This window comes from Oreochromis niloticus, linkage group LG13, assembly GCF_001858045.2.
Source record: "Oreochromis niloticus isolate F11D_XX linkage group LG13, O_niloticus_UMD_NMBU, whole genome shotgun sequence".
Classification (NCBI taxonomy): domain Eukaryota; kingdom Metazoa; phylum Chordata; class Actinopteri; order Cichliformes; family Cichlidae; genus Oreochromis; species Oreochromis niloticus.
This window is the reverse complement of record NC_031978.2, coordinates 20,980,778-20,994,745: the sequence shown is the minus strand read 5'-3', so window position 1 is coordinate 20,994,745 and position 13,968 is coordinate 20,980,778. Positions and strand designations below refer to the sequence as shown.

The window sequence follows — 13,968 nt, the reverse complement described above, 5'->3', positions numbered from 1 at the left end:
ACTTCAGTTTCATATGAAGTGAACAAGAGCAGCTAAACCTTGCACATCCTCTCGAGTTTCACTAACAATCATTTTGGTTATGTGCTGCTCTCACAAGGATGCATGATGTCGCGATGTACAGGGTGTCCTCAAGGGAAAATTAGTCTTCTGTAGTTGCAGCACAGAAATCCTTGTTATGGTGCAGCTTTGAAATTGTGTGTTAGGACAACTTACAGGGTGAAGTTTGTTTGACTGATAAGATTTTGCTCATTGCCAATGGCAAATCTTTTTGTGTGTGTGTGTAAGTCAAATAAATTTAAAAACTTTACTGAGATCAACAATTGCTAGTTGTCAGTTTTACATTGTACCAGCTGCAAAAACTTGTACCACAACTCTAACGTAGCATTTATTCAAGCATTTAGTCTTTTTCTCATGTTTTCCCATTCTTTTAGTATGCCATTTTTTTTCTTCTCTAGAAGTAATTTTACAGCGTTAGCAATGCCCTTAACCTAACCTTATCCATGACTTTAAGCATCACTGTGAAAACTGTGGAAAGTTACAAAATCTTAGTCCACTCCAAAGAAAGTTACTCCTCCTTGAAGAAAACATCGCTTTTGAAGTGACAGAAGCTCAGTGTTTGAAGTCCTGGCTTTTCTATATACGCCACTATGTAATGCATCTTGAAAATGCCCACCTACAACTGTCTACTCTTGAACATATGGGACTGATTTCCGTGGGAGATATATATTGAAGGTAAATTTATTTTTTATAAAGAGGACAGTAGCAACATTCTAGTCGACTACAGAAATTGAATTATGAACCTATAATGGCCATAATACGAGCAGGTCTACTTGAACTTCCCACGCATCTTTTTTGGGAGATTAGAAATGGACAAGGTTATCATAATGTAGCTATATTTCCAGACCAGTACACCTTCATAGCTTTGTAATCTGCAAAAAGGCTACTTGTATTTAATTAGTAAACAAACATCAGTGTCAAAATCTGGTGATCGCATGTAACGTTTATTTTTCCTGACATGTCTTTATTACGCATCACCACACACGTAGCCTTGGTGTTCACTCTCCTGAGCCCACACTACAGCAACTCTCCTTGCAAAAGCTGGTCTTTGCCAGTGGCTCCATCTCTCTGTGTCACTACACTCTAAGGACATAAAGGTTATCAGTGCACAACTTTGCATCCAAAAAGTCAAATCCAAAGATTTACATCTGCTCGTCCTAGCTGAACACTTGTACTCGCATCTTTTGTTACTATCACAAACCAGTAAACTGACACTGTAGCTATGCTTACCGGTGGTTCCAAAGGGCTACAAATAGTAGTTGCCATACTCTCAGGTCATTTGCACAGATCCTGTGTATGTCATCCATCTCAGATGGGGTGAGGATGCATTAAAATCTTCTTTAATAAACCACACTGCCTTGACAAAGCACTCAAAAAATGTGCAAATAGCAATTTCACAATTTCCATATATTACACACTCGTATTGCTGTAGCGAAGATGCATAAATCTGACATTAAATCAGGTCATGAATTGGATACTTTCAAGAACTAAAGCACCAGCTCAGAATTTAATAGTTACAATGTTAAACTTCATGCTTCATCAAGTCAATTATTATTTCCCCCTTTTCTAAAAACAACTTCATCCCATCTTTACTTATTTCCAAGTTTCCAACTAAACCAGACTCCTGCTGTCTTAACAGCCATGAACAAGAATCAGATTTAGTCTAACTCACTGCTGTTGGGTCGTCGGACCTTTAAGAATGCCTCACCCCCTCCCGTCATTGTCATAGTCGTCTCACACGTAAGAGCTCCACTGATCTGAAATGTAAAAAGCAGTTATTGCTCTTCCATTGTCTGTGCATCACCGGGGAATTTTCAAGTCACAAATAACAAAATACACAAACAGATTCGGGCCCTTTGAGAGTCCATCGAGAGTGAGCATTAAGGTTATGCTAATTACATTAAGCCAAGCCCTTCTGTTCAGATTGTATTATTCTTTACTCTCTATTGTTTACAGCTGCTCTTTGCATTCACCGCCATAGCATTACTAAGGTTTGGCCAGTTTAATTTGCACATGGAGAAAAGGAGAATGAATTTTAATCTATGTCTGACTTTTGTGCAATTTTATTTATATAAAATGAAATGCTGAATATGTTCGTCCCCTGTGTTTCAGCTTATGCTGTTGTATTTCCTGTTTTCTTCCCTTTTTTTGTCAGTGGTGCAGAAGTGGCTGCAGGGGACTAGCCCTATACAATCATGTTAACTGGGAGTCTGCTGCCACCCATGTCTGCTCCTGAAACCTTGATCTGAACGGATATGCCATGTTAAAGTGGTTGCATTGGACAGACATAGTCGGAGCCTGAGGACAGCATTTCTCTCATTTCTGTTGCAACTCATTTTCTCAACCTGAACTCGGACTACCAGGAATGTGCAAAAGAAAGCATCTAGTTTCAACACTGACACTTAAGATGGTTTCTACTTGTAGGCCTATTGGGTATGTTTCTCCAAATAATGTTGCAAAACCAAAACATGACAAAAAAAACATGAAATATTTACTGTAAGTCATAACCTGTGAAAATATCAAGAATCTAGCAGATAACCTCATTCACTTTTAGGGCTGACAACTGCAGACAGGAGAGTAATATCAATATTTAAAATTTGATGTGAAGCTAAGGCAATCATCGCCTTCGGTTAACAGTTACTGGGTTAATAGTTACTGTGTCTTGGTGCTATATAAATAAAAGTGAACTGAAGGCAGCTGAATTAAAAATCCAGCTAGCTTAATTTAGCTCAAAGATTAGACAAAGTTAACCTGGCTATATTCAGAGGAAGCTAGCTGTTTTACACTCCTGGTTTAGTTGGACACCACAACCTCTGGGCCTCAGGATTAAATGCACTCATAAAAAGCATACATGCTAGCTAACCAAGCTAGCTAGCAAGAATGGTCACTTCTCCCAAAAATCGAGATGGCTACAGCCCAAATGCTAAACTTCAAGCTTCAGGCTATGTCCTCTAGCCATGATAACCCATTATGCTGAGCTAACTGGGTGCTTTGGAAAATTTGGACTAAGAAATGAAAACTGCATACATCTGGTATGAATATTTTATTTATTTAGATTGAGCATATTCTTTATGCTACAGTCACACTAGAGTAAACCATGGTTGGAGAAAGAAAATCGTTGCAAATATGTTACCAGGTCTGTGCTGTAGCGGCCATCTTCAGTGTTTTTAGTCCATCACGTTGTGTTGGCAACTACATGCTATTTGTTTATGATAATAAAGCAATTAACTGTTTTGTTTGTTTGTTTTTTTAATTGTAAAACTTTAGCTGTTTACATAGACAGAAATTCATATTATAAAGAAATTTACATTTAAAACCATTCCATTCAGAGTCTACTAAGAACCCCAGAGATTTTAAAACAGAAATCCAGAAAATCTGTTTGAGAGCTACTACAGTCAGTCTGAGTCCAACAACAAATGTTTGGAGACAGGTTGCCTCCCACAAGGCAACCTGTGCAATCACCTTGCAATCGACGGTGGCCACTCTCAACGTCTACCCAACCAGCAGGTCTCCACAGCTACTACTTACAATCTATTGCGAAAACAATCAGTGCAAACACTGCGTAACCAAGGCAGTATGTATGAGTCATTAGAATCACCAGTTTCGAGTTAGTTTGATCCTGTAATGTAAAGAGAAAGAACCTTATTATTAGTATTCTATATTAGCTATTCTATTTTTAAGGCAACAAAAAGGTGTAATTTGAACAATATAATGTTGTCAGTTGGCATCTACAATCTGTAATTACCACAGCTTTATTTTCATTATGTGAGAATTTAGTCAACTTAGTCTAAAAAACACAAATTGAGTCTTTTGATTGCTTATCTATATTGAACATGCTTTCAATGTTTTCTAACTCCTAATCTTTTGCCTTAATATTGGATTTAATTGGATGTAAAGTTTTGTTGGAAGTCAAATTATTTGGTTCTGAGGGCTTGACCATCATAATGTATAATTTGTTTCATGAAAAGAGAAAGGAGGGGGGGGAAATCAACGCTAGCAATAATAACCCCTTTCCCGCTCTTTCCTTGATGACATATCTTTAAATTTCTGCTGCCCAGTTTTATAAAACACTGCTCTTTCAGAAAATTCACAGCTGAATGTAACAAAAAAGGAAACTGTAGAATTAAATGAGAACTCATGACTTGAATAGGTAATGTGAGTGTGTGTTTGTCTGCGATCACGCAATGTAAAAATCTGGAAAACTGCACTGGCTGAAAAGCATATGTGGGTTATATCCTTCATGTCTGCTGCAAACCTCACACTGCAGACCTCCATCTTACTGTATGCCTGTAAGACCTAATCCATCTGGGTGTTGCATGTTGCATAAGGTGTATGATGCAGCATTGTTTCTCATTAGTATCCAGTGTGTTAAGATGCCAACTGACAGCAGTCCTGGGGGATAGCTTTGTGCTGCTCCCTTATTTATGGGTCCAGTGCAACTCAGGAACGTCTCATCCTACATGCTCTCCACATCCCCCATCTTTATACATTAAGCTCAACCTCAGGAGCACCTCTAGCAATGCAGAGGTTGGATATATTTGTCTACCCACTGAAAAAGGCGACAGTGAGGTCGGGGAAGGTTTTCAGTTTTATGTAAATTAAATTCAGCACATGTAAAAACATTTGCATTTGTCTTAAAATAACAGCAGATCCGCACGTAAATTTTGCTTATGCAGACTTGAGGATTTCGCAGTAGGTTTTATCAGAACGCTTTAGTTTCTGCGAAGTGATGGGTCAGTTCTGCTGCTGATTGCTGTTCAGCTGGATGCTTGTATATGATTGGTGCTCCTGAAAGGGTACGGACGGTTGCAAGCCTCATGTAGAGGGTGAGGTTGATTTATTTCTGATTGCCACGTGAACTTCCTCCTGGACCAAATGATGCCCTTGTACTAGTCAGCTGGCCTTAACAACCACTATTCCTGTAATTTCTCTGCCATTACTCACTTTTCTAAAACATCCCAGTGTTCCTTCGGCTGTTATAGCAGCTACACAACAGACAGGTGATTATACACACTTCATGTCAGCCTCAGGCCTGTGGTATGGTAATTCCAGCTGTCATAGTTTTCTTGTTCTACACTGCAAGCAACAGATCATGCTACCAATTATAAGTGTGATGGCCTGCCAGGCTCTTCTAACAATGATATTTCGTCTGAGAACCAATTAAATAATATTTCACTTAAAATGTCAACGCTAACATTAACATTATGATAGCCGTTTGAAAGTACCATCATCACAGGTTATGCAGTTATTATGTTAGTCCACATGTAAAAAAACATCAAGGTATAAGCCAGATTTGGCACATTGTGTTACTGCAAACTGTTAAACTTACATATTACCTCACATCTAAAATACACAAACGTACTCACCTACTCATGCCAGTAATCATAACTTTCTCTTGGACATTCACTTTATTCCCCAAATCCCAAGCCCAAGGTTTGACACAGACAAACATTTAATTCCAGTTCTGGACTGATAACTGTCCATGAAATAGGTCAGATTTCCGGTTTGTCAAGGCAGCTGGATCATTTTGATGTGGTGTGACTGGTTGTCCTGATGCTCCTTGTTGGGAGCAGGCACAGTCCATTTGCACCGCTGATGTTACAATGAGGAGCTCTAAGGATACTGCCAGTGCTGCTTGCTGGCTCTGTAGTAGATGACTGTGCTTGCTCTGAAATTTGCTCAATTTAAAGACTGTCAGAGGGTCATCCACTCGCGCTCTCTTCTAGGACCGCTGCAAGATAAATGCCACAAAGTGCATCCATCCATCAATCCATTCATTTTCTTAAGCGCTTGTACAATTCAGGGTCCCGGGGGGAGGGGAGCCTATCTCAGCTGTTATAGAGCAAAAGGCAGGGTACATCATAGACAGGTCGACAGTGTATCCCCGGGCAGCTATTCATGCTCACATTCACACCTACGGCTAATTTAGAATTACCAGTTAGCCTAACATGCATGTCTTTGGGTGTGGGAGGAAACCAGGACGGAACTCCACACAGAAATTCCCCAGTCAGCTGGTGGATTCAGACCCTCAACCTTCTCGATGTGCAGCAACAACGCTAATCACTGCACCACTGTGCCACCCAGTTATAAATATAACATGTGAAAAGGGCAACCCCATAATGTTAGCATGACTAAATGTAATTTAGCCAGCATGCAATCAGGCACCATTAGCGTTTCAGCATCCTTACATAGCATGTGTCCTTATTGTGACAGCCACGTGATAACGGATAAGCATTCGGGATGTTGAGTCTATTCTTTGCAGACTCCTCCTGTGTGTTGCCGAAGGCCCTGTGTCTGCATCTGACAGGGAGGTCCTAAGTTTATGTGGCGTGGCACCGGGGTAGACACACACCATTACTCCAAAGCCCCAGGTTCACGCATGAACATCACACACAGCCCTCATCCTGCCTCCCTCACTGATGGCCTCCTGGCTTGCCAAAGAGAGGGGCTGTCCTGCTTTTCTAGCCTCATTGATTCTGGAGGGTCTCCATCAATTAAATCTGATAGACTTTCAACTCCAGTGAACCCAGCACACGAGCAATTCAGGAAAGCAGGAGGGCAACTCCAACTTGAGAAACTAACCAAACACTCTTTCACATGAATGCAGAGAGACATGTCATCGCCAGTGAGAAGACAGCAACGACTGGCAGGAGAAGGGACTACATTTGGCTTAGCAAAGTGAATCGGAAGCCGCAAATGCAAAGCTTCCTCTGTGCTCCCAAATAGTATGAATTGTTATTTAGTATGCTGACAGCTATTTTTTCAAATGAACTGCACTGCCTGGGGGCGAGACAAGTTGGTATTCAGTTCAGAGTCTCAGATCAAAGGGAATGCACAGATCATGTTTGCTTCTTTTTCACCTATTTGCTCCTGTGTCGTGTTTCTCAGCGTGTGTGTTTGCAACAATCGGCTGCCAGATAAAAGTGGCATGTTTGATTTGTGTTAACGGAGTTAGGAAGTCATGTTTCTGAAAAATTGTTCTACCTCACCAGTGTTACACAATTCAGTGTAGATACTTACTACTAATTATCCAGTACATGTTAATTGATGTACAAGTACATGTTAGTTTACTTAAAAACTGATGATTTTTTTTAGGTAAAATTGTCTAATATCTTAAAGCAATTAGGAATATTAGGTGTTTAGTAATTAGTTACAACTTGTTTGGGGTTTTTTGTTTTGTTTTGTTTTTTCAAAAAAACAAAAACAAAAAAACAACTACTAAGGAATTGCCTCTAATATCTTACAAATCAATTATTCCAATGGAATAATATGTGATGCCATGTTAAAATTTGATTAATACCATAAAGTAAGCATATTAAATCTGCTCGTCTTGACAATCTGTATTTTTTCTTTAAAGTTATAGTCTGTAAATGTCACCACTAGATGTCAGTAAAGTGCAGATTCAATTCTGCCTTCTTGCTCCTCCCAAATCAGGTGTATAATCCTAACTATGGTGGCCGCTGTAGGACAAACAACACTGTAGTGACTGTATAGGACCACAAGTGTCACTATGCCTGGTGTCCACATCTTATTGCCCTGGGGGATGTTGTAAAACTTTATGAAAGGAGTACAATTCAGTGAAGCTAATTTCACTGAAGTGAGTTTTTTAAGATATTCTAAACTTTCCTGTTGGTAAGCGCCACTGTTGGACATTGTTGGACTTGGATAATATTCTCACTTTGTATGAGAGTTCATTCACTAAGCATCAAACTGTTTATCAGAGTAAAACAGTGATTTTGGATACACTCAAGTCTAACGTTAGGTAGAATAATATTATTTATTGCTGTTTAGCCAGCTTGTTGTCAGAAAATATACATGTACAAATGTTAAATGGTCATGTATACATTGAAAGAGCAGCGGCCAGTCTCTAGCCACATAGTTAAAACGGGACTAGGCAGAACTACAAAGCTAATCTTGGCCACTATATCCAAGATGGAAGTACAAAATGGTGCCTGCTTAGATATGTAAGTTTTATGGATTAATTCAAAGTTTATGAGAATGCATCAGTTTGTTTAAAGATGTAATTACACCCTAATCAATGTATATTTATGAGTACAGCTTTTATTTCTGTTGAACAACCTCAAAAATTACTTATTGTACCTTTAAGCTATTACAGCAGTTAATTCATTTTCTAATAAATAGTTAAATACGACATCCAGCAATTAATGCATTTACCTTATCCCTGCAAAAAAAATGCAAAAATTACAATACCAATAATAAATTTAAAAGAAAAGAAAAAAAGGATTGTCAGTGAACCCAAGTCTGTGATATCTTATTTTTTCTGAGCTGCCATAAAGCTCCACTGTTTAAAAACACACAAATGAACTGCACTGCTACACTGGCTGACATGTTCTTTCATTATCATGAGTATGCACACAGTGGTTTACTGTGAGTCACATATATCATCCTGATGCTGTAAATACCCTCTAGTGCATCCAATGTATATTAATCTGCAGCTGAAAATTATGGTGGCCAAAAGAGCTGCAACTGAGAAAAACAAAAAAAAACAAGCAACCATGCAAATGGGGGGAAAAGTTACAAGCCTGAATTGAGCACCTTTTGTTCATTTTTGTGTGATTTATTTATTTTTATTTTTTGAAATAATTTAAAGTCCTAGCCTTGCAACCTGTCAGGGATCTGAACTGGATAAATGGAAAAAAAAATAAATGGATGGACTTTTTTATGCTATAAGCTGGAGAGCATTGAGCACTTATCCCCAAATTAGCATCTATCACTTGAATTAAAAGTTAAGATATCGTTGCCTTTCATTCTTCCTTCCTTCCTTCCTTCCTTCCTGACAGTTCTGAGAGACCCTGTTGAAATTGAAACATAGAACATCATGTCATAGAACAACATTGGTCTATTCTTTAAGATGCATGAAAGAATAACGATTTAGTAGGCGGACGTAGACTAATCATAGAAACAACAATAATAGCAATGGCAACAAATGAGATCATGGTGGAGATACAGCAGTATTTCATTAGTTTTTGATGCTCAGGCTTTTTAGCTAAGAAAAGTAAAGTGAGTGAACAGAACAATAGAAATGAATGCACATTGCAATCCAACAGAGCTGACATAAAGAACGCATTTGTAAAAATTAGACTTTTCTTAGAAGCCAATGTGAGTTTAAAATTATGGAAATACTGACAAGCAAATTGGTGTTAATGAACCATAAACTCATGCCACTTTATTTATGCTTCACTTGGCCCTAAAAATCTAAATATATGCATGTTTCTGCAGTTCCATGCATTAGTCTTTTCGTGCTTCTTTAGATATTATCACTGTATTAATGAACGCTCTGTGGTTCTGTATGCAGCCTAACCTGTATATGGTTCAACAGTTGGGAATATCTTCACTGACGTAGTGAGGAGACATGAGGAGTGATGGGTTATTCATGTGTAAACAAACATGGCATGTTTGCCCAGGGGCAATCGTTTGGAAGAAATGTCATTCTGAATTCCGGCGACTGCAGATGACACGTGCATTCTCCTGGCAGTGGCAGACCACAGCTACGTTTTAGTGCACATATATTTAGAGTGATCCCTGTCATTCGGAGCTGCATGCGGGAGAGTGAAGAAAGTGGTTGCTCCGCCAGAAACGAGTGAGGCAGGAGGCTAAACCAGGCGCTTACCAACATCCCACCAAAGCCATTTCTTGACTGTTTTGATTCACATGAAGAGGCCTGTTTGCCCCCGGTACGCTGAGGCAGGAGAGAAGAGAGCTAGTGCAAGGCGATCAAAGAGCCATCGATCGGGTTTGAGCCTCCTTCTTCTCAAACCCTTCTAAAAGGCTGAAGATGAAGCCACAGTTCTCCTGAGCAGTTTTTTTTGTACGTTTACTTCTCAAGTTGTCTGCTGGTTTTATTCCATTTCCCATGTTAAGCTTTCATGCCTTACATGTCCCCAAAATGTTTTGACTGCACCTTTTGTATTAATTAATTCTGTGACCTTCTTTAGCTTTAGATTTCAGTGTGACTTAGTAAGCCTGAATATGCTCCTTTTGCAGCAGCTGTGGGTACAGAAGTAGAGAGTGGAAGCAGATTTTGGGGTTTAACCCTTTATTTCACAAGGATCCTGCCTGGCAGTTTTTAGCAACAGCTTCCTCCATTTAACTGCATCTCAGCGAGTCCTTAACTTCACATCTGTGGTGGAGCAGACAACTTTTGTTGCCACTTGTATGAAACTTGTTCCTCCACTATCATTTCACAGCCTGTCCAAGCTGATTGACTGCTGAAGCCTCTCTTGGGAAACTTAAATTGTCGTTCTGCAGCTTTTGAACCATAGCAACTCTACAGCGCAAAGAGGCAGGCTTTCTTTCGCAGGTATGAACCCGTCTCTGCTGCTTGTTACGTGCTTACATGCACATCCTGCATTTGGCACTAATCTTGGCCCATGAAAGAGGTTGAAAGCAATTATTCATTATTACCGAAATCTTCTCAGCGAATTAATGTGAAGCTGGATCTTATTTAATTTTTCTCACATTTACACTTTTCTGTTTTTTGACAGGCTGTAAATAATTATATCCTATGTTCAAATCATCAAACTGTTTTTTCCTCTATTTTTGATACAGAACAAACCTTACAACATAATTAATTTCTTTAAGAAATCAGTGCAACTTTGAGCTGGAAAGTTTTCAAAGAAGTGACCTCAGAGTTTCTTCAAATAATTGTATTAACATTTATACACTCGTCCACTGTGTGGATTTTTTCCTGCATTGTGTCAACCTTATTGTTTATCTTCTGATCTGAATTATGTCTGCCTTATTCAATATGACATCCTAATAGCACTGAAAGTAATCCTGTATCTACTGATAAGACTGTTTTCTATCATATAGCCCCTTATGATGCTCCTCTGACGTTTGGCCAGTGATCTGCTTTTTGCATTCTTTGATAAAGATTAAATGTAGGGATGATATAGTGTGACAGGATAACACAGCCTTTCATAGTTCACTTCAAATGGAAAGATATGTTATCAAAGACAGAAGCGGATCTCTTATGAAAAAATCCACATTTTGTTGACTAAAAGAGTTCGTCTTACTCCCGTGAGCATATATTCAGTCGCTCTGTTTTCAGAACAGTCCTATGTATTGTATTGTATTAGTAGTTGCGGTTCATATATTATGATAAAGCACCAATAAAGCTGACAAAATAATAATACAGTAACCCCAAAAAAAATTAATGAAGTATTTATCCCAACCCACTCCAACCCAAACACCAACTCTGTTTTGTTTCAAAGGTGATCTGTACTTCAGTGGATATGAAAACCAGCTTGATGGGAAAGTTTGGGGGGTTTTTTTACTCAGAATTTGAATTTTTTAGTCCTCAAATAAACTTCATAAAATGTTAGTTAGATCAAACATTCTGTGTGTAAAGGGCACTCTGACCAAACTTTAAGCACCCACAAAAGAAGCTGGGCCTTTTGTCAGATTTTATAAAAGCAGCTGCGAAAGCTGTTCAGAAAATGGTTTTAAGTCTATCACATGTACATGTGTACTTTTGTGATATTAAATGTTAGGAGGCTTTGACATTTTGTAGTCTTTTAAAAAACTTGGATGGTTTAAGTAGCTATACTTGTCCTGGAGATGTAAAGCAGGAGCCCCTATATTTAAATTTTTGGGGGAGGTTGAAGTTGAAATCTCAGATTTTGATGTTCAGAATCTTTTTTTTAATAGTTTTTTTGTAGCAACTTAATATGAAGTTAACATAGTAATGCTTTATGGCAAAAGACACTTCACCGAAGATTACATGGTAAATAGACTGATTCTTATATAGGACTTTTCTACTCTCCCAGAATACTCAAAGCACTGACTCTAAACCGAGTGCTTTTTCTAACAACATTCACACACAGATGGATGCATCAGAGAGCAACTTGGGGTTAGTATCTTGCCCAAGGATACTTGGCATGCAGACTGGAGGAGCCAGGTATCAAACCACCAACCTTCCAATCAGTAGGTGACATGCTCTACCTCCTGACCTACAGCCACCCTCAGAGATTACAGAGAGTAATGCAACAAATCAAATGAATTGTTCAATGTTTAAGAATTTCATGTGTCTAAAATCAATCGCTTCTTCAGCTGTTCACTAATCTCTATGTCATGAATACTTGATAGTTCCTTCAGTAATTAACAGCATTTTGCACAGTTAGTGATCACCATTTTTTTGTTCATCGTTAATAGTTATATAATGTTCAGCTCTAATTTTTGTATTAACTGCAGTGTATTTAATCATGCACTTGTTGAATGCACTTTTACGTTAAGATTTTAGCTAAATATTATATGGATGTGTCATTAACCATCACCATGACAGACCAAAATGCTAGGCTAAATTGTGAATTTAAAAAATGTTGACTGTAATTGTTTTCTAATGCAAACTGTGGATAAGCGTCTTATGACAGTAAGTGCAGAGCAGTACGCTTGGTTAAGCCAAGCGCTGCACCTGTTTTGTTTGGCATATATCCTTTTCAGCACTACACAGTTACACGTTGCTGCATGTTGGTAAATGGAGATTGGACAGGATTCGTATTAGTGTGTGTGTGTGGGGGGGGCATCACGTGTCTGCTGAGGCTTAGAAAGACGTTCCACAATATTATTTGCTATGTTTCATTGCAAAATATCCATTACTGTGTGGATGGTAATCTGTGCCCTGACAGATATGAATGGCAACAGTTATACAAAACACTTCAAAAGTGCACTGTCACTGTTTGCCATTTGGTAGGAGTTCAAGTTTGGGATTTTGTGGTGTGCTAAGTTGGTGGATGGGTGGGTTGGATTTTGGAAGCAGATGACAAGAAAGGAAGTCTGAGAGCTTCCTACCAGCAGAACCCCCCAGCTGACACCAGGGCTTCCAGTGCCTTAAACAAAGTCCATTCTGGACATGACTGATCATATAAACTCCAAATCTCCAAAATCAAAGCGTTTAACTTAACTTTAAGATACCCGATGGCCTGATGCACTAGAAAAAGTGACACAATTCCTAAGAAACATACCGATGAGGCAGATATGCATTTTTTTTTTAAATTATTAATTTTATGTTCAATGTATTTGTCACCTAGCTTGATGAAACAGCTGATGGCTCTGTTTGTGATAAAGGAGTGGGAAGTTGAGCATTTGTTTCATCTTCAAATGTCATGCATTAATTTTGCAAAACCAAGAAAGTGGACAAAACAAACTGTATGCACACCTGGAATTGTATTTAAATAGCAACAAGAACCAGGAACATCATTTTTTCTTCATAATATAGATACAAAGCACATAATGAAATGCAGCGGTAGGAAAAGCGATTGGGAAAACGCATGCACATGGGGGAAAACATGTGCACGCTTGCACACCTCATTGCTATTCCGCAGCGTGCCATGAATAAAAGAATTTGCTTTGACAAATACAATGAATGTGAATGAATGAATGAAATAGTTGAAGACACTAAGCCATAAACATACCCATGTTTTTCACGTTCCTATCAAAGAAGAAATCCCTTGCTACTGTAAAAATTTAAATCTACGCTACATGGCAGGAATGCCTCAGCCCATTGCATCAAGCATCTATTCAGTTTGAGACACAAAGGCAGGAGCAGTGGGATGTTGTCAAAACGCCACATAAGCTCTTAGAGAACGTACAGAGCATGTGGTAACAGTGTCAGTTCAGAAAACACTCACGGAAGCAGTTTTTTGATACATTTTGCTAGTGCTGACAAATGACCAGTCATGGCACAAGAGCATGTCAGACACTATAAAACAAGGCCGGTAACTGCACTCGCAGCCTTCATGCGATGAGCTTGTGGTGTTTGTTTATTCGTTGTACTGATGATTCATTAATGCAAGTGATGAAAATATAAATGATGTAAAGCTGTGAAAGGAAAGAAAAATTCCTTAGAGCTCAAACAAAAGGGAAGAGGGATTTTTTTTTTCCATTGAAAGG

At 38.7% G+C, this 13,968-nt stretch overlaps 1 long non-coding RNA gene across 1 annotated transcript; it reads right to left on the bottom strand.

Annotated features, from left to right (window-relative positions):
* Positions 1 to 1,010: 1,010 nt before the first annotated feature.
* On the bottom strand, positions 1,011 to 2,018 carry LOC112841940 (uncharacterized). Its single transcript, XR_003213437.1, has 3 exons — positions 1,730 to 2,018; positions 1,288 to 1,364; positions 1,011 to 1,140 (listed from the first exon to the last, which is right to left on the bottom strand). It is a non-coding gene; the product is annotated as an uncharacterized LOC112841940 (long non-coding RNA).
* Positions 2,019 to 13,968: the final 11,950 nt, after the last annotated feature.